Source organism: Tupaia chinensis, unplaced genomic scaffold, assembly GCF_000334495.1.
Source record: "Tupaia chinensis unplaced genomic scaffold, TupChi_1.0 Scaffold000275_1, whole genome shotgun sequence".
NCBI classification, from domain to species: Eukaryota; Metazoa; Chordata; class Mammalia; order Scandentia; family Tupaiidae; genus Tupaia; species Tupaia belangeri.
The window spans coordinates 559,266-580,659 of NW_006159757.1; the positions used below are offsets into that span (position 1 = coordinate 559,266).

The following is a 21,394-nucleotide window of genomic DNA, read 5'->3' on the forward strand; positions in this document are numbered from 1 at the left end:
AACGCCCTGGGGCGGGAGCCCGCGCGCGCCCCCTACCTGCGCGGGTAGCACCCCGACCCGGGCAGACCGCTGGGCGAGGAGGGCTGCTAGCGCGGCCTTGCCTGTCCCAGTGCCAACTGAGAATGACAGGGCTTTTGTACGTGCACCTATTTTCCACCTGACAGAAAATACTTGCATTGCGCATTTGATAGAGGCTACTTGGATAAAATGGCAAGTCTTGCTTTGCCCCTGGGTGTTAGCTTCGCTGCTCCTACCTGGCCGGTTCGCAGACACCGGGCCTGGACGCCCAGAGCAGCAGCAGGTTCCCAGAGTTCCTGTGCTTACCTGGGATCTGGCCTCAGCTTCCAGAGCAGACCGGAAGGTGACCTCATTGAGGAGGAAACATTTTAGAATCTATAGGTGTGCAAGACATCAAAGGGTTCAGCCTTTATTTCAGAAAACAGTGTGCTTTTCAGATCCCAGGTCCAGGACAAGCATTAGGTTCCAAGGAGGAGCTAAAGCAAGTCCCAGAACCCTCTGGTGCCTTTGGAAGAAGGGTGGTAGCCACCTTCCAAATCCTAAATCAAAAATCCAAATCACATCACTCTGTGATGTCCAGCATGTGTAGGGCATCCCTGTTCCAGCCAGCACTTCCCTCACGGCTGAGACAGGTTAAAACTTAAGGAGCTCATCACAGGTAAGGAGGAGTCCGGCAGCAGGTCATTAAACAAAATGAATCATACCTGATTCCCAACACCAGCCACCCAGAGTTGATGAGGATACTTACAGGGCCCTTTAATCATGAGGGCAATTGCCTTTATGGGCCTGCCATGTTTCATCAAACTTCTTTTTACATTAGAAGAACCTGAGCAATATTTTAGCCACTGCTTAATTCTAACTTCTCCTATGCTTGGTAATTACTTCTAAGACCTCTGCAGTTGAGGTGAGCTGCTTCATTCACTGTGAACTTCTGTTCTGCAAAGACACCTCCTTACCTACTGGGATGAGGTGACCTCGTCTCATTCCCATTCAGGCTCCCAAAGGGCTTGTTCCAGACATTCCAACCTCTGCTTCTTTATGCAAACCTTGCCCCCCACACGGCCTGTCTGTACTCTGATAATATTTACACAGAGCACGTGTCCTTATGTCTGTTCCTTACCCTTTCAAAGCATTTCACACTCTTTGGAAAGAAAACCTTTAAGATAGTCTTACAAGCAAAAAGGAGAGTATTCACATCATTTATCACTCAAGGACATTTTACCAAGTCCCAGTGTGTTACTAAGAAGTCAGCGTAGGAGCTGTCTCTTGCTTATCTTCTGATGATGGCCCTCCACACTCAGTGCCCTTCCCTGTTCCACCGATAGAAGCCAATGGCCCTTCATCAGGACCTGCCATCCTAAGACCCCAGACCCTGCAGGGCCTGATGATGCCCATCCTCTCCACCGGCAAAGACAGTTACTGTCAATTTCTGCTCTTTCTGCCCATCAGAAAATCAGGTGCTCCTTGCTCTGGCAGCCAGACTGGGATGATGAATGTGTGTCACCTGAGTCTTGGTGGCAGGCTCTTCCCATAAGGGAGTATGTGCTCTTCCTAGATAGATGGGAACTTCTGCCCAGAGCACTCACATTGCCAAGCTTCTGACCCTGCTTTGTTAGCTGGATTCTTCACGATAGCAGGGGACATTTCATTCAAGCAGTTTTGCTCCCACCCAAGGGAATGGTAAGCCAAAGGGTTATTTACAGCCAGCGTTTGTAAAACTGTGGAAGTGGGCTCCCTACTGATGTTCTGCTTATTCAATAAATATGAGTGGCGATTTCAACCACAGCAGTGAGGTCATAGTGTTTCTTTTGGATCAGGGAGATTTCAGGATTTCCAACTTTGGTCTGGAAAAGTGATTTAGATCCTCTGGGGAAAACCAAATGTCTTTGAGGAACACCAGAGGCAATAAGGGTTGAGTTCAAGCCTATTCTGCTGTCCCTGTCTTCATGTGGCCTAAGCCTGTCTCTCCCTGGGACCCCACCTCTCAACACACCTGCAGAAAAGCAGTGTATCCTGGTTCCTCACAAGGGATGAGCATTGTCATTAATCAGTGTCTTCAGATGTACACTGAGAGTTGTTGCCAAAGGGGACTCCTGGGGCCCCTTTTATCTACTACCTTGTCATTGTACAGTGAGAGCAGAAACTGTTCATTGTACTAGTGAGAATTTTTTTTTTTGAGAGGTTTGTGCTATAGGGCACGTGCACTAGCCAGAAAGACAGACAGAAAACAAGAAATCAGCCCCCAGGGGGGATGGCCACATAGCAATCCCTTCTCCTCCATTCTCCTTTCGGGATCTTGGGCGCACACGCACACGCGCTCGATGTGAGTTTAAGCCACTGGGTCCAGGACGCAAACCGTGGTCAACTACATGGGAGTCCAGCAACATCGCCATTACGCCTACTCCTGGTCCCATGTACTAGTGAGAATTTTTTTATGCATCCAACTCCAAAAATTGCTCAGAACCAGACATGGGCTAGCCAGCCCGCCTGAGCACTATCTCCAAGATGCAGGCCATTGTTTAGTTTGCTTTTGTGGTCTGAGGAGGTCGTTAAACAAAATGAATCACAGCCTGATTTCAGGATGATTCAGGAGGCTGAGTTTTCACAGTCACATAGTAAGCAAGAGGCAGGTAGAAACTAGGGTCTTCCAAGTGCAGTCTCTGGGGACCTGACCTTACACGGGGATGAGTTCTCTTTGCCCTACGGTATGTATGAATGTGAATACCTTGCTGGGTAAGGTTTAGTTCTCAGTGTCTACTGCTTCCTATTTAAAAAAAATATTTTTTCTACCAGACTGCATCATATATTTGTGACAGCAGAAGTTAGCAGGAATCCTCCATTCTGTGGCACAAGGTGACATCTTCCTTTGAGGAGAGTGAATACAAGCTGAAATCACTGTGACATTCAATCAAATTGTTGGCTCAACAACATTTCATATTGTATGACAGTTTTTAAATCAAATACCCAGCATGCATTAGAATCTTCTACATACATAATCTTATTTCATATTCCTAATAACGGTCTAAAATAGAGATCTCAATCCCTTTTTGCCAAAAAAAATTCTTTTGGGCCTTCAGAGATTCATTTGCCCAAACACAACTATAGAGGCAATCAGACTTAACTCCGTCTTCATCTGTCTGTCCTTGCTCATCATAACATGAGGATAATAGTCACTCCTATCCCAAAGGCTGCAAGGAGGGCCAAAGGAGGCTGTGCATTTAATCGTGTAGCACAGTGTCTGACATCCACAAGCACTCAATAGATGTTACTTATAATCATTTTATTATCAATATTCCACGATGCATGTCAGAGTATCTGGTGGGTGTCCATACAACATTTTTTTCAGTCTTTATCCGAAACTCTGGTCTCTTTTCTACTCACCATAGAATCATTCAGATCTTTTTCTTTTTCTTCTTCTTGAGCTATCTCCTTTTCTTTTGATCAGTAGTGAGTCATTCCTCTAACTTTACTGAGAAAGCAGGGTCCATCAAGAACGTACTCCCTGTACTGCCCTGCCTACTCACCCTGGCTTGCTTTGCCCACCAGATCAAAGAAGGGCACATCTCTATCGACCATATCCAGGGTAATAAGATGGCCATCCCATTTTGATTTCACATTGCTCTGCTCAAAACCTGGCTCCACCAATATTCATCATTCATCTTCATCCTAAGTCTTCATCTTTGGGGACTCCTGTCCTTATTCTCCAACTTCATTCAGATCTACTCATCCCAGAAAAACAAAACCAAAGACAAAAATGAACCAGAAACAAACATACCAACCACAAGACCAGCCATTCATGGCATTTAATACTTCCTGAAGTTATTACCTTGACTTTGTCCTTTAACTTATAACAGAAATTCTTTTTTGTTGTTCATGACAGAGCACATGAGCGTGCATGACACACATGGAGAGAGAGACGCACCCTCCACAGAGCTCAGTCACACCTTGATCTTTTATCTCCAGTACTCCAGGGATTCTGGCACACATGCCAGTCATAATTCAGACTGATCAGGATGGAACTCAAACCACAGTCAGCTTGTGGCTTCCAGCTTCTCAGCCTGATACACTACCAACTGTGCCACAGAGACTGTCCCTACAGTGGAAATTCTCTTTTTTTTTTTTGGAGAGGTTTTTTGCCATAGGGCACATGTGTTAACCAGACAAACAGAGCAAGACAGAGAGATAGAAAGCAAGAAATCACCCCCAGGGGGGATGGCCACGCCGCAATCCCTTCTCCTCCGTTCTCCTCTTGGGATCTTGGGCACGCACACACACGCGCCTGGCGTGAGTTTTAAGTCACCGGGTCCGGGACAGGAACGGCGGTCGACTACGTGGGAGTCCAGCGACATAGCCATTACGCTAACTGCTGGTCCCTACAGTGGAAGTTCTTAAAGAGTCACCTACAAGTACTGACTTCCTTTTTCTCAACTCTTGTGCCTCTTAGCCCATTAGAACTGGCTGGTAGTCTGCACTACTGATCTCTCTCTTTTTTAAAGAATTTTGCTAGAGTGTGAGTGCCCTCACCTGAGAGAGACAGAGAGCAAGAGGGAGAAAGAAAAGTGGAAAAGCACCCCCGTGCGGGATGGTCACACTGCAATCCCTTCTCCTCCAGTTCTCCTTTCAGGATTTTGGGTATGCACACACATAAACCTGGTGTATTTTTCAAGCCAGTAGGTCGAGGACTCGAACTTCACAGTTGATCATATGGGATCCTGCCACCTTAGCCCCACACCACTAGCCGGTCCCACACTGCTGCTCTCAACAGATCAGACTGCCAAATCATTTCTCCTTGATCTTATCAAATTTTAAATCTGAAGCAACTGATACTATTCACCAGTTATTACTATGAATAGAAAACATTTCTTTCTACGTCCACATCCCTAGGTCAATCTCTCATCTCCCTGGCCACTGTTGAATATTCTACTAGCTTTCTCCTCCTAATCCTTAAACTTACCAATTGTTAAACAATAAAAATAGTAATATTACAATTTTTATGTGTATAATTATTGGAAGTCTAGACCAGCAGAGCCCAACAGAACTTTCTGTTATGATGGGATATTTACATGTGTGCTATAGACACTACCTCCTAAAATGTGGCTTGTGAATGAAGACTTGAATTTTTATTTTAAAATTTTAATCCTTTTTTTTTTTAAGGTTTGTTTTTCTGTGCTCATCAGAGAGAGACAGTGAGAGGGAAAGTGAGAAATCACCCCCAAGGAGGAATGGCCATGCTGTAATCCCCTCTCCATTCTCCTCTTCGGATTTGGGACACACACACACACACACACACACCCCTGGTGTGATTTTCAAGCTGCCAGGCCCATCTCTCTCTTTTTTAAAGAATTTTGCTAGAGTGTGAGTGCCCTCACCTGAGAGAGACAGAGAGCAAGAGGGAGAAAGAAAAGTGGAAAAGCACCCCCGTGCGGGATGGTCACACTGCAATCCCTTCTCCTCCAGTTCTCCTTTCAGGATTTTGGGTATGCACACACATAAACCTGGTGTATTTTTCAAGCCAGTAGGTCGAGGACTCGAACTTCACAGTTGATCATATGGGATCCTGCCACCTTAGCCCCACACCACTAGCCGGTCCCACACTGCTGCTCTCAACAGATCAGACTGCCAAATCATTTCTCCTTGATCTTATCAAATTTTAAATCTGAAGCAACTGATACTATTCACCAGTTATTACTATGAATAGAAAACATTTCTTTCTACGTCCACATCCCTAGGTCAATCTCTCATCTCCCTGGCCACTGTTGAATATTCTACTAGCTTTCTCCTCCTAATCCTTAAACTTACCAATTGTTAAACAATAAAAATAGTAATATTACAATTTTTATGTGTATAATTATTGGAAGTCTAGACCAGCAGAGCCCAACAGAACTTTCTGTTATGATGGGATATTTACATGTGTGCTATAGACACTACCTCCTAAAATGTGGCTTGTGAATGAAGACTTGAATTTTTATTTTAAAATTTTAATCCTTTTTTTTTTAAGGTTTGTTTTTCTGTGCTCATCAGAGAGAGACAGTGAGAGGGAAAGTGAGAAATCACCCCCAAGGAGGAATGGCCATGCTGTAATCCCCTCTCCATTCTCCTCTTCGGATTTGGGACACACACACACACACACACACACCCCTGGTGTGATTTTCAAGCTGCCAGGTCCCAGATTTGAACTACAGATGACCATGTGGGAATCCAGCACCTTGACCACCATGCCACCTGCTGGGCCTTAAAATTTTACTTATCTATTTGCCAGAGAGAATGTGCACACATTTAACAGAGACAGAAAGAGAAACCCCCCCCTCCACTCCCAATGAGACATGGTCACACTACAATCCTTTTACCTTCATTTCTCCATCCCACCAGGATTTGGGGCATACATGTGCACAGGGTCAGCATGTTTTTCAAGCCGCTGGGGCCAGGATTCAAACCACAGTCAGCCCTGTGAGATCCGGCTTTCTATGCATAACACTTAACCATGATGCACAGTGCCAGCCCCTATTTTACTTGGCTTAAATTTACATGACCATCTAAGGCTTATGGATGGCAGAGACCTAGAAATGCTTTCACATTTAAAAAATTATTAATTTAATTTTATTCTTTATTATTATTTATTTTCAATTTGCTATAGGGCATACATGCTTACCAGAGAGAGAGAGAGAGAGAAATTAAGTCACCAGGTCTTAGGCTCGAACCACAGTTAGTGAGGTGGGAGTCCAGTGCCTTAACTGCCATGCCACCTGCTGGCCTCATGCTTTCACATTTTAGGAGACAGTCATTTCCCATTATCTATTCTCCAATTCTTCTTACAGACAGAATCCTTACAATATTGTCATGGGTGTCCATATGCCAAATTACAGAAGTACATTTCACAGTATACATCTTCCAGCCTTTCACTGGGTGACTAATAAATGTTAGCAGTAGTCACTGGATAGGACTTACAGAAAAATTCTCTAAAGCATGTTTAGTAGACTGGCAGACATTCTTTATGTCCTTCTCTCCTCCTTCCACCCTCCACCACCATCCTTCCTAGAACTTTAACGTGATGGCTGGAGCAGTAGCAGTTATATTATGATGTGAAGCAACCTTCTGGGCCGAAACCATATACCAAGTGTAATAAAGAATGGCAAAGGAGCTGGGTCCCTGATGACAAAGTAGAGCTGGCTTACCAACCTTGTAAATTTACCTCTAGCCTTTAATACATATGAGAGAAAAACCTCTTTGTTAGTTTAGGTCTCTATCACTAATGATTCAGTAATTGCTACTAGAAGTGATTACAAGTAAAACACCTTGAAGCAATTATAACTGGCAATTGATTTTCTATCTTGATTAGGTTCTAAAATTTTGGTTAGCATCAGCTAATGGTGCACTAAAAGCCCTAGAACAAATTTTAAAATAACAAAAAACAAAATTAAATAACTTTTTTAAAAAGTCTACAATACACAATCGTAAAACACTTATGCATGTTACCACCTGGGTCTCCAAGAGTGAAATGTCTACTGAAGACATGCTTTGGTAACTTGTACTGCTGTTCTAAAACACTAAAACATATAGTATAAAAAGCATGAGGAATATAGGAACCATGGAGTTGACTAGTTCTCTTCTATCTGTACTAAAGGGTTTTTCTAAAAAGATAAAAAGAGAGAGAGAAAGAAAAAGAAAGAAAGAACAGGCTCAAAGTTTAAAATTCTTGATCTAAGTCATGATCAAAAACATCCATCTAATTACAAAGCTAACTTGGCCAAAAAACGGACATAGGGAAATTTAGATTGAAGTCACAGCCTCACCATAACTCACCCAAAAATCACAGGAATTACTTAGGAATGAAGTAGGACCTCAAAAATAATGAAGACGCTAAGTCCAGTTACCCTGAACTCATAAACTACTGATCTTCCCTGCTAACAAATCAGCAACTCCTTCCCTGTCTGATGAAGTTGATCCTACCTTGCTTAAGGACCATGCCATGGCATCACTTGACATAGTTACTTTGAAGGACCTGATTCTCTTTATGCCACAACTTCAGAACTGCCTACGTAATTTGTAGACCCCAGTGCAAAATGGCAATTCAAGAATCCTTGTTTAAAAATTATGGAGTATTTCAAGGCAGCAACAGCAGGGCATGAAAACAAGTGTGGGGCCCATTTGAGCACAAGGCTCAGTGTGATTGCGTTGGTCACAGGCCCATGAAGCCCACATCGCCCACTCTCCCTCCTGCTTTACCTTCAGACTTGTCTTTAGAGTAATTGCACGTAGAATCACCAAGTCACACTCAGGAGAAGCCACACCACACCAAAATAATTTTAAGGTTTTGCTCATTTATGTTGGCTAATGCCTAGGGATTATATGGTAGGGGTAGATATTTAGTGTCTCTTATATTAGTGAGAAGGAAATTTTATGCTGGACAGTTTATATGGGTGCATGCAACAGAGCTTCTGGATTCAATGTGCTAGTCAATTCAAGTAGCTAGGACTGACTCTAAATTTGGTTAACTGAAATACAAACTCAATGGTAACCTCTGCTGAATTAAATTGAGATGCCAGAAATCAGAGGTATAATTTAGAATAATAAATAATAATCAACTATATTAGAGAAATGGATTAGTAGGCAGATAGAAAAGCTTAAATTGCTTTTTTTTTGAGGGGGGGAGAGGTTTTTGCTATGGGGCGTGTTTGCCAGGAAGACAGAGACAAAGAGATAGAAAGCGAGAAATCATCCCCCAGGGGGGATGGCCATGCCGCAATCCCTTCTCCTCCATTCTCCTCTCAGGATCTTGGGCATGCACGCACACATGCCCGGTGGGAGTTTAAGCCACCGCGTCCGGGACTTGAACCATGGTTGGCTACATGGGAGTACAACGACATAGCCATTACGCGAACTGCTGGTCCCAGGAAAGCTTAAATTGCAACCCAGTCACCTACTCCCTAATTTGATACCTAAGAAGACCCAAAATACATTCTGTTTAGAAAACATTATATTTTGACCTCCTTGAGAAGTGCAGAGATAGCCATCTTTTGAAGGTATGAGATGACAGTGGAAAAGGCTGCCATTACAATGAGCCCCTGGTCTCAGTGTGAATAATGGGGTAGTAGAGTACAAAACCATGTAGCAGTGCTCAGCTTTCAGAGACAACGTCTGTTAACTGTCATGAGAAGGATGGCCAAAGAGGTCATCCAAATGACTGATCATGGGGTTTCAACAGTTGAAGTAAAGATCAGACTGATTTGCATAACAAAAAGAGAGAAAGGAGAAAAGAATGAGGGAAGAGAAAGCTGCAACCTACTCCTCAAATCTACCCCTCTAAGTCCTCTCGTATCTGCAAACAGAAGCTTTGAGTTTCCACCCATGGGAAAGTCATAGTTCTTCAACTATGATAGCCTGAAGCCAGTTCATAGGGCCCCTTGGTTAAAGGGAGGTAGAAACCCTTGAAGAAAGACTATGGTAATGTTACAGGATGTTATAAATCTTTCCAGACTTCTATGAAGGGAGCTGCAGGTGCTTAGCACTGTAGGTGTGCACCAGAGCAAGGAAAAACCCTACAGCCTTTCCGCAATCATCAATATTGGCAGTGAACTCTTACTGACACAACAGTCAGAGAGGATGCTTATGGGGGGTCATATAGTAAAAGGTGTTTTGCCACAAATCCATCTCACAGTAAATCTCATGGGTCTGTGAGCCCATTCTGTAATTATTTTCCCCAGCTCCTGGGCAAGTAGTTAGAATAGACATTGTTGGCAATTGACAGATACCCACATTGGCTCTCTGAACCATGGAGTTAGGGCTATTATGTCAAGGAAGGTCAAGAGTAGAAAAACCTGGAACTTGTATTCTTCAGTAATACAAAAGTTGATAAATAGTAAACAAAATATAAACCAGGAGGACAATATCTCACTGAACAATATCAGTAAAGAAATAGAAATCATAAAAAGGAAAAAATGGAAATTCTGGAGTTAAAACAAACAATAACTGAAATAAAAAATTCACCAGAGGGCATGAAGACTAGAAGAGGCAGAATACAGAATCTGTGAATTTGAGTATAGCTCAATTGAGATTATCCAGGCTGAAAAAGAGAAGAAAGAATGAAGAAAAATAAATAACATCTAAGAGATGTAGGGCACCATCAAGTGGACCAACATACACAGATTGGAAGTCCCAGAAGAGAGGAGAAAAAGAAAGAGGCAGAAAGTAGATTAGTGGTTTCCAAGTGCTGGGTGTGACTGTGGAGTGGGTACAAGGTTTCTTCTGGAGTGACAAAAATGTTCTGAATCACATATTGGTGATATTTGCACAACATTTTGAATATACTAAAAAAAAAAGTTACACCTTCTAAATTGTTAAAATAGTGGATTTTTATTATGTAATTTTTATCTCAATTTTTAAAAAATCATCTTAGTCCCCCTTGTCTTCTCTTTCTCAATACACTTCTTCCTCCTAAACCATACTGGATGCAACTCACCCAGCATCCAATGCACCCAGCTCTAATGTCTTGGCTATCCAATTCCCTATGCCTTTGCCTTGGCCTCTCTTTGTTTACCTCTATGTGAAAAAATCCCATTATGTTTCAAAATCTTGGTTAAAGGCTATTATAACTTTCATCCTCCATAGCAACGGTTATAATTCTTTATATTTATATAGTTTGGGAGTGGGAAACCTTGAGAAACCTTGAGCCATCTAGTTTAAGCTCAACTGGAAAGTTTTGCTAAGTATCATTTTTTAAAATTGTGGTTCTTTTTTAAAAAAATATACTTTGAATTTCTACTCTTTAGTAGATAAACAGCAAACAGTAGACAGCCTGGCATTTCATTTCCTCCTGTCCAATAAAATGAAAAACTTTAAACCAGACACAGACATGTTCTTTTCTTTTATTAAAAATACTTCATTATGTAGCTGGGTACTCTGTGAGTAGATTTCAGTATTTCTTATTGAAGCATTGAATATAAAAATTACTATCATAACCATTTTTAATTAGCATTAAATAAATTCACACCATTGAGCATCAACTATCATTGAAACCTTGATTGATGAAGCCTTCCCTAACCCCCTAATTAGAATCAATTACTCTCTCCTTTATGATCTTATAGCTTGCGTTTGGTGGCACACACTCACTCTAGCCTTGATCACATTTCTTTCTGGTTAGTGCTTGGGTCAATTCCTCCTCACTAATTTGTGAGCTCCCAGAGGACAGGGCTGTTACTAATTCATATCTGATCCTCAGAGGCCAGCATAGTTTGCCATTAACTAAACACACATTGAGAAAAAGAGTAAAGAGGGAAGAGCAGCATCGTGTATCAAGCCTCCCAGCACTGCAGAACTGGAGGCATGCATGGTACGAGCAGAAAATGACTTTCTTCACCATTCAGGTTTTCTCCTCTTCCCCTGCATCCTGGCACACCATGTTGGCTCAGCCTTGGCCAACAGCAGGGGCCAGAGGATTACTACTACATGGGTTCTGAGATCTTGACAGTTGCTGGCCTCAAGAAAAATTCTATCCAGAACAGTTTCTTGCATTATTAAGTCCTACAGCAGCTAAGCTGCCATTATTCAGAGCTATCTGCTCAGTGTATAAACATTCAGCCTCCTGGGACCAGAAGTTAGTGTAATGGCTATGTTACTGGACTCCCATGTAGTCGACTGTGGTTTGCGTCCTGGACCCAGCAGCTTAAAACTCATGCCGGGTGCGTGTGCGTGCGTGCCCAAGATCCTGAGAGGAGAATGGAGGAGAAGGGATTGCGGTGTGGCCATCCCCCCGGGGGGTGATTTCTTGCTTTCTGTCTCTCTGTCTCTGGCTGGCTGGCTAGCGCACGCACCCTATGGCAAAAACCTCTCCAAAAAAAAAAAAAAAAAGATTCAGCCTTCAGCCTCCTTTTAGCTCTCAACTCTTCCTGAGTAGGATCACAAAAACAACCTTGAATGGTACCATCAGCTCCCCAAATTTTTAGTTTTAAAAGATAATCCTTTAAGTTTTACTTATTTTTTTAATTTGCTATGGGGTACATACACTCAATAGAGAGATAGAGAAAAAAAAAGCCTTCAGCCTCCTTTTAGCTCTCAACTCTTCCTGAGTAGGATCACAAAAACAACCTTGAATGGTACCATCAGCTCCCCAAATTTTTAGTTTTAAAAGATAATCCTTTAAGTTTTACTTATTTTTTTAATTTGCTCAATAGAGAGATAGAGAAAAAAAAAAATGAGAAAGCTGCCAGGTATGGGACTTGAACCATGGTAGCAATGTGGGAATACAGTGCCTTAACCACCACACTACCAGCTGGCCCAGCTCCCCACTTTGTATAACCCACACAAAGAAAATAACTATTTGGCAAAGACACCCCTTGGCTGCCTAAGACATTACTTCTCTAGGAAGGAGGCTGAAAAAGTCCCTTACTTCCCCCCCAGCACTCCTTCATTCTCCTGCTGCTATCCCTCTTGGTGTCTACAAAATTTATTGGCTTTTGCATTAAAGGCCGAACAAAGCAAATAAGTAAAACTAGTTTGTCTCCAGCTTTCTTCAACTTTTGCTAAGGGCTCAGGGAGAAGGCTGAAAGTGGAACTAAAATGAAACTTTTTGGTTGTCTGGGTTTTTCCTGTTAATCCTGCTTCCCATTAAAGGATCATGAGTTGGCTGTATCACTTTGTCCCTGTGAGATGATTCTACAGTTGCCAGATGGTTGGACATGAAGTAGATGGCCTGGCATTTCATTTCTCCCTACCCAATAAAATGAGAATATTTAAACCAGATACAGAAATGCCCTTTTATTTTATTAAAAATATTTCTTTATTGTTTAGTTGGGTACTCCAGGAGTGGACTTCAATATTTTTGAACCTTTGAATTCTGGAAACAGGGACAAAATCGCCAATATAAAAGTGCCAGACAATTACATAGTGAGATTCTAAATTAGTGATTCTTGACCCTGGCTGCTCATTAGGAACAACTGGAAGCTGTAAATAAAAGGCTGCTGCCAACTGTCCCCTTTCTACCTGAAAAGGGCTCCAGCATCAGCATTAAAAACAAAACAAAACAAAAAAGCCAAGCAATGCAAAGCCAAACAATCCAAAACAATGCAAACCGAAACACCTTCTACATGATGAAATGGAAGGGTTGAGAAATCAGTGCTCATAGGGTGAAAGAAGTTATTTTTCTTTAGAATAAACACTTCATTATGGGAGGAATTATTGGATGGCTGGAAAAGTCATGAAGCTTTTTTAAAAGATTTATTTATTTTAAACTTTACTAATTATTATTATTCTTCAATTTTGACCAGAGAGAGACATATAAACAGACAGGGAGATTGAGAAAGCAAGCTGCCAGCTTCGGGACTTGAACAATGGTTGGCCATGTAGGAGTCCAGCACTTCAAACATCACGCCACCTGCTGGCCCCATGATGCATTTTTGCATAGAAATAAGACATGTTATGACTTTTCTAACAACTTAATATTTCAGAAGCTTCCTTAGTAATAAGATATAAATTAAAGATTCTGTAGGCTAACTCCAGTCCAGAGAGAGAGTCAGAGAGTGGGAAAGTGAGAAGTTATCCCCTGGGGGAGATGGCCACATTGAAATCTTTTCTCCTCCATTCTCTCCTTCTAGGATTTTGAACACACACGCACATAAGCCTGGTGTGATTTTCAAGCTGCCAGGTCCAGGACTCGAACCATGGTCAAACATATGGGAATCCAGAACTTTAACCACCACACTACCTGATGGTCCCCTGAAATCCTTTTCTTTCTTTCTTTTTTTTTTTTTTTTTTGTCTGTTTTTGTTCTAAGAGAAAGTTTTGCTACAGTGCACCAGAGAGATAGAAAGCGAGAAGTCAACCCCCAGGGAGGACAGCTAAGCCACAATCTCTTCTCATCCATTCTCCTCTTGGGATTTGGGGCACACACACACACACACACACCCTGCATAAGTTTTAAGCCACCGGGTCCGGAGCTTGAACCATAGTCGACTATTTGAGAGTCCAGCAATGTAACCGTTACACCATCTGCTGGTCCTCTGAAATCCCTTCTTTAAATAGCCCTCTATCTTGGTTCAGGTTGTTGTAACAGAACACCATAGGTTGGGTGGCTTAAATAATAAATATTTATTAACCACAGTTCTGGAGGCTAGAAGTCCAAAATCTGGTTGTGTACAGAATCTTCTTTGTATCCTCACATGACAGAGAGCAGAGAGATAAGCAATTTCTTCTTTTATTTTAGGGATACTAAGCATGAGAGCTCTACTCTTATAACTTAATTACCTCCCAAAAGCCCCACCTCCAAATGCTATCATACGGGTGATTAGGGTTTCAACACATGAGTTTTAGGGAAACATAAACACATAGTATATCCCACCCTCTCTGCTGGCTATCCAGGCTTCATGGGGAAATTTCCAATGATGGAAAGAATGCTTCACAAGCAAAAGGCCCTCACTGTGATAGGCTATATCACAATGTTGAATTTTATTCTTGTTCCTCAGAAATTTTTTATGATGCTGTGGAGATGATTTAACTTCTCAGTACTGATTTCCCTATACATTTCTTACACTTGCTCAAGTGCATGGATCTCTTCCAAAGAGCAGTTTTACCTAAATCCCACATTGTCATCTGCAGGCTATGTTAAAAACTGGTTTTCTTTGTAAGTTAGATTTTTGCTTTGCATTCCCCAAGGCAGTTACTTTAGCTGGAGTTAATAACTTAGACTCGAGTGTTTAGTTTGGAAAGAAGCAGGCTGTTGTGAATCTTTGGGTTCCCCAATCCAAAGCCAAGTGGAAAGTTTTTCTAAACAGTGGCTGGAGGGAAGGGCCAGCCTAGCTCTTCCACGGCTCTCATCCAGGTAACCCCATCAACAACCCAGAGGCATAAACCTTTCAGATCCACCCAGTCTGCCTGCTTGCCAAGAACTATATACCACAGGGGACTTCAAAGAGGAAAGCAACACACCAGTTTAAGAGAAATGGGTTATTTTAGTTTCCATAATTTTTTTCATGTTTTATCATGAGCATCAGTGATGATGCATAGAACGTTTGTCCTGCCATCACCACAGCATTTCCATTTCATCCATTCTTGACTCCAGCAAGAAGCCTGAGGCTGGGCTCCGGCAGCCTTCTCTCCTCATCTCCATACCATGACTGATGGTCCATTCGCAGCATCCACCGGGCCCCTGATGGCAGGTGGGAGACATGAGAGATGGGGAAGCTACAGCTGGCTTTCAGCTCAGGAAGAATATAAAAGGATGAAAGAGTATAGAATGATTCACCCACAGTCCTAACTTCTATCACATTGAACATTATTTCTGCTTTAAATAAAAATCCTATGTCGGTCATGGTTATACATTTTCAACCCATGTTATTGGTCACTTTTTCGTTTTATTTTTGCGGTGGGACTTTGAAGAACTGGAGTATTGTCCTGTAGTTAGGGGTGATAGTGGTGGTTAAACGGAACCCAATAACCCACAAATCTGTATCTGAGGAAAGGGATCTATCCTCAACTCATTCTGACCATTTTTGAGGTCACATGCCAGGTGCCACCAAGCTGGGAGACTGGACCTATCCTCTTCTGGCTCTCAAGTAATCAAATGTCAGTGTGGTCTGGGGCCAGAGGAGTCTGTTTCTCTGTCCTGGAAATTCAGCCTGCTAACACTGAGTCCCTCCTTTTTCTGCTTTTCCTTCCAAAGTACTGTGATTGATACGTTCGCTGTCTCCAGCACTCACGCTGTTTAGGGAGGGAGAGACAGGCTTTTCCATCTCACTAAGAAGAGGCATAAATAACATTTCAAAATAGAAACAAATCCAGTCATTTCTCTGCCTACATCACAATTTCTCCCAGCCCATGAACTCTGACCCTTCCACACTAATGGTAATGTTACCAGATTTTCCCTTTCCCTTTATAACTCCTGTCTGGCTAATTCAGATGCATAAATTGACCCACCTCAGAAGAGGAGACCCTTATTTTAAATTTACAAAAGTCTTTATTTACCATTTCAGCTTCCTTTGGAATTTTTCTGCTACTTCATTGCCTGCTTTTTTAACGAGACTCACTATATCCTTTTAATTCCATCTTTCTTTATCTTCCTTTTTTTTAAAATTTGCCTGTGCACTTGCCAGAGAGAAACAGAAAGAGAAAGAGAGACAGACAGAGAGAGAAGGAAAGAGAGAAAACACCCACCATGGGGCATGGTAATGCCACAGTCCCCTCTCTCTCTCTCCCTCCTTTAGGGATTTTTGGATGCCTGCACACCTGACATGATTTTCAAGCCACCAGGGCCAGGATTTGAACCACATGATTGGCCATGTAGGGTCCTGCTCTCTTAACCTTCAGGCCAGAGGTTGGACCCTTCTTTCTACCTTTCATTAAGCTTAGATGACTAATTTGCTGAGAAATAGAGATCTATGTGGTATTTTCAGCTTCTACCTGAGAGGGAGAGCTAGAGCTTAGCTCCTCATTCCCTCTCAGAGAAGCTGGACACAAACTACATTCCCAGAACTCTCCAGTGTGTTGATTTGGAACATAAAAATAGTCTCCCCTGCAGGGGACAGATCCTGATTAGAAATCTTAAATTCTTTCTCCATTTCATTTTCCACGGAGGGGACTAGATTTAAAACCAGGCAGCTGGCAAATAGCCACACGGTTTTTCAGCTTGCTGGCCATGACATCTCATGAGAACAACTCGAAATGCTTACAAAAACCTTTCGTTTCAGAAGCTTAGCAGGAGGTTGGAGTGGATCCATCCGTCTCTGGCCCATGATCCTATAACGAGGCTGCATACACCATGGTGCTTGAGGATTGATGCAAATGGCACCCAGAGCCCTGCAGGGCTTGGAAATCTGCCATGCTGTTCGTCTCCACACTTCCTAGACATTATTCCCTGTGCTATCTTTCAAAAGCCACTCTTGGGGGCCGGATGGTGGCACAGCAGTAAGATGTGATGCTCCGTGAGGCTGACCCATATGGAAAGGTTCCAGGTTCATGTCCCTGAATACACTGGATACACTGTCCCTTATCTGGGCCTGGCTGAGGCTAGGGGTGGGCTATAGCATGAAAACCTGTTGGGGTGCTATCTCTCTGTCTCTCTTGCTCGTGGAAGAAATAAACTTAAAATTCTTTATCTTGGACTAAAGGCAAAGTGATCAGGAAAAAGGCTTTCCCCATCCGTGCTTAGAGTGTCAGTTAATCCATTCTGAAGCATCATACTCTCCAAGACGGCTCATAAAGTTCTTCACATATATACTGAACATCTGCTGTGTGCCAGGCACTGTGCTGGGTTCGGCTGACCATGACAATCAAGGCCAGCTCTCTCCTTCCACCGTGGGGTCAAGTGCTCTACCCAACACAGGAGAGAAACAATCAACATAACCTAATCATTAAAAATGAATGCTTTGAATGAAAGCAACAGTGCTCTGGTAAAGGAAACGCTGCTGTGGGATGCATACACCAAGGAAGGTGAGCCGTTTCAGACAGGATGGTCCGAGAGGGTCTTTCTGAGGTGACTTTTCAAATAAGATGTTAAAATGGGATGAAGTTAGAGGGGTCCTGCAAATACCTATGTTCCCTCAGGAATGGGAACCATTCATGGGAATGTGCAGATTGACTGCTGTGTCTAATGAGAACCATCTCTGTGCTTGTCTCTCTCCTACCCTCACCCTCATCTCTGATGGTGTTTGGGAAAATGAACTATGCCTTAGAGGAAAACTCACAGGTGACCCTGTAATTTAAGGAGAGGTAATAATAATATACTTTATATTGTTATCAACATGTCCTTGTATCTTTTTTTTTTTAAACTTTGCTACAGGACTTCTGAGCACATCAGAGATGTGGCAGGGCAGGGGAAATGAAAAAGTATCCTCTAGGGTGATGGCCATACCACAATCCCTTTTCTTTCATTTCTCCTTTTAGGATTTTGGGCATGCATGCACATGCATCCACCATGTTTTTCAAGCTGCCAGGTCCAGGAATCAAACCATGCAGTTGGCCATGTGGGATCCAGCTGCTTCAACCACCATACCACCAGCTGGTCCTTCCTTGTATCTTTAGCCTTGGTTTTGCTTTTGAGCTCTAGCCTATCCAGTTTTACATGTGACTTTTCTAAGTGGTTGTCTAATAGGCATCTCAAATTTAGCAAGTCTAAAATGGACCTCTGGACTTCCTGCCTACGGCTCCTGTACTTCTGCAGATGGCACCAACATCAAGCCATCCACCCAGCTACACGAACCACAAACACTCTGAGTCATTCCTGATTTTCCCCTTTTTCATTCCTGTCATAAAATGTATCAGCAAGCCCTGCTGACTGGATCGCCAAAGTATTATACATCCAGAATCTGCACACTTTGCTCCTTCTCTAAGGCCACTACCATGGTCCAAGTCCAACACTGTGCTACAACAACCATCCCTACATGTTTCCTGGCTTTCATTATTGTCTCCCAGAGGACTAAGTTTCCACAACACAATCATCGACCCATGCCTGCCTCAGATCATCCTGGACCATTCTTCTTGCTCCTGACCCCCACCTTTGCTCACTACTCTCTAGTCGTATGGGGCTGGCTTTTGCCTAACTACCCAAGCTTATTCCAGCCTCAAGGCCTTTGCATTTATTGTTCCTTCTCCCTGGAACCCTTTACCTACAGATCTTTGCATGATTTCAACTTTTTTTTTTTTTTTTTGGAGAGGTTTTCACTATAGGGCGCATGCGCTCGCCAGACAGACAGAGAGAGACAGAGAGACAGAAAGCAAGAAATCACCCCCCAGGGGGGATGGTCACGCCACAATCCCTTTTCCTCCATTCTCCTCTCAGGATCTTGGGCACGTACGCACACACAGCTGGCGTGAGTTTTAAGCCACCGGATCCGGGACGCAAACCGCGGTCGACTACGTGGGAGTCCAGCGACATAGCCATTATGCTAACTGCTGGTTCCCTGATATCAACTTTTTAAAACTTGGTTCAGTGGCCCTCTTAGGAAGCATTTTTCTGAGCAGCCTAATATATTCTGTCACTTACACAATTACCTTAATTCATGGCATTTCTATCTGCATTTATCATAATTTTTTTGAGAGGTTTTCACTATAGGGCGCATGCGCCCACCAGACAGACAGAGAGAGACGTAGAGACAGAAAGCGAGAAATCACCCCCCAGGGGGGATGGTCACGCTGCAATCCCTTCTCCTCCGTTCTCCTCACGGGATCTTGGGCACGCACGCACATGCGCCCGGCGTGAGTTTTAAGCCACCGGGTCCGGGACATGAACCGGGGTCGACTACGTGGGAGTCCAGCGACATAGCCATTATGCTAACTGCTGGTTTCCATAATTTTTGATTGTCTATAGTCTTTCACTCCCCCCATTATAAATCTAGTTCCCTGTCTGTGTCCTGCAGTACTGCCCAGAGTGGTGGGTCTGTCCTACTTACCTACCAAGAGTGGTACCTGATGTACAGGAAACTTTCATCATCTATTTTTGGATAAATGAATAAAATGTTAAAGTACAAAATAAATTTGTAACTGTCTTAAAATATATACTAAGAAAATATTGTTCCTATTTTACAGCTGAAGATCCAGAGGGCTTGATGAAAATCACAAAATTAATGTGTGGTGAAGGTAGATTCAGACTCAAATATTCTGAACTCTAGTTCCTGTCCTTTTTTCCTTTTTAATAGCAAGTATTTTTTATTTTTATTTAATATTTTCAAACCATTTTGAGTTATGAATTACATATGATAAAACATCCTTTTTTAAGTGCATAGATGACTAAGTGTTGACAATTACATGTACTCATGTGACTACCAAGATTCAAAACCAGATACAGATACAGAATGTTTCCATCACTGAAAAGTTTCCTCCTGCCTCTGCAATCCCCATCATCCCTATCATCAGGCAACCACAGGTCTTTCCATTGTGCTTATAGTTTTTTCCCCTGTGCCTAGTCTGCTCTTTACTACTATGGTATAAGGCCTCTCTGAGCTTCAGGCTTTTCATTAGTAATATACAGATTATGATAAATGCTTACCTACAAGGAGGAGTATATCTCCTCGGTATACATTAGGATAACGGGTATCTGTAAAGGGCTTAGAATGGTATTTGCTATTGTATTAGTCTGATCGGGCTATCATGATGAAACATCACAGACTATGTGACTTAAACAACTGAAATTCATTTCTCACAGTTTTGGAAGCTAGAAGTACCAGATCAATGCACTGGCAGATTTATTTTCTGGTAAGGGCTCTCTTCCTGGCTGATAGATGGTCACCTTCTCACAGTGTCCTCATATGACTTTTCTTCTGCGAATGCACAGATAGAAAGCTCTCTAGTTTCCTCCTCCTCTTATAAAGACACCTACCCTAAACCTCATTTAACACTAATTACCTGCTAAAGTCCCATCTCATAGTATTATCACATTGGCGGATGGATACAAGGGCAGAGGGACATGATGCAGTCCATACCACTGTTGTCATCACAAGGCCATACAACTAGTAAAATTCAGACTGGGGCCTGCCTACAGAACCCCTGGACTTGCTCATTCCATTACCCTAGTCTTCCTGCCTGTTTACCAAAGTCACCAGAATGATATTAATAGTGATGATGGGAAGATGCGTGATCTCTCTTTGCAGAAGTGGTGACTTTCCTAGTAGTCCTGCATTACGTTTTTTCTCATCTCAGTTCTAGAGAAGAGGTCAACTAAAATAGTAGAAAAGACTTTAGGGTCAGATACTCTGAAACAGAACCTATGAAATGGGAATGACAGTTGTCCACAGCACTGCCATGAGGTCATGCATGTAAAGAGGCTCCACATGTATGACCTTTAGTAGGTGGTTGGCCCATCATGACATGGGGACCCTCTCAGTGGGGATCTGCAGGTCACTCATGTCCCACTTTCTGACTCTAAATCCATCCAGGCCCATTCTTATACCTCTCTCACCCCTCTTTATTTGTCTCTACATGTTATCATTTCTGTAAGATGGTTCCAATGAACCAGGATGAAGGGGAACTCCTAAATTAGAAGCCTTTGCCCAAGAGCCACAGATATTTTTTAAAAAAATTAATTTAATTATCCTTGAAAGCAAAGAAAATACAAAAGAAGTGGGAAGAGTAAACCCTTAAATACCCATTTCCGGGACCAACAGTTAGCGTAATGGCTATGTCGCTGGACTCCCACGTAGTCGAAAGTGGTTCGCATCCCGGACCCGGTGGCTTAAAACTCACGCCAGGTGTGTGTGCATGCATGCCCAAGATCCCAAGAGGAGAAGGGAGGCGAAGGGATTACAGCCTGGCCATCCCCCCTGGGGGGTGATTTCTCGCTTTCTGTCTCTCTATTTCTCTCTGTCTGTCTGGCGAGTGCACGTGCCCTATAGCAAAAAAAAAAAAAAAAAAAAAAAAAAAAAAAAAAAAAAAAAAAATTTCCCCCCTGGGGGGACGG

The 21,394-nt window shown here is 42.7% G+C and overlaps 1 protein-coding gene across 1 annotated transcript in view; it reads left to right on the forward strand.

The window, feature by feature from the left end:
• CCDC3 (coiled-coil domain containing 3) overlaps positions 1-21,394 on the forward strand; it is a 198,956-nt gene that overhangs the window by 161,994 nt on the left and 15,568 nt on the right. The gene's annotated exons all lie outside the window — the stretch shown is intronic.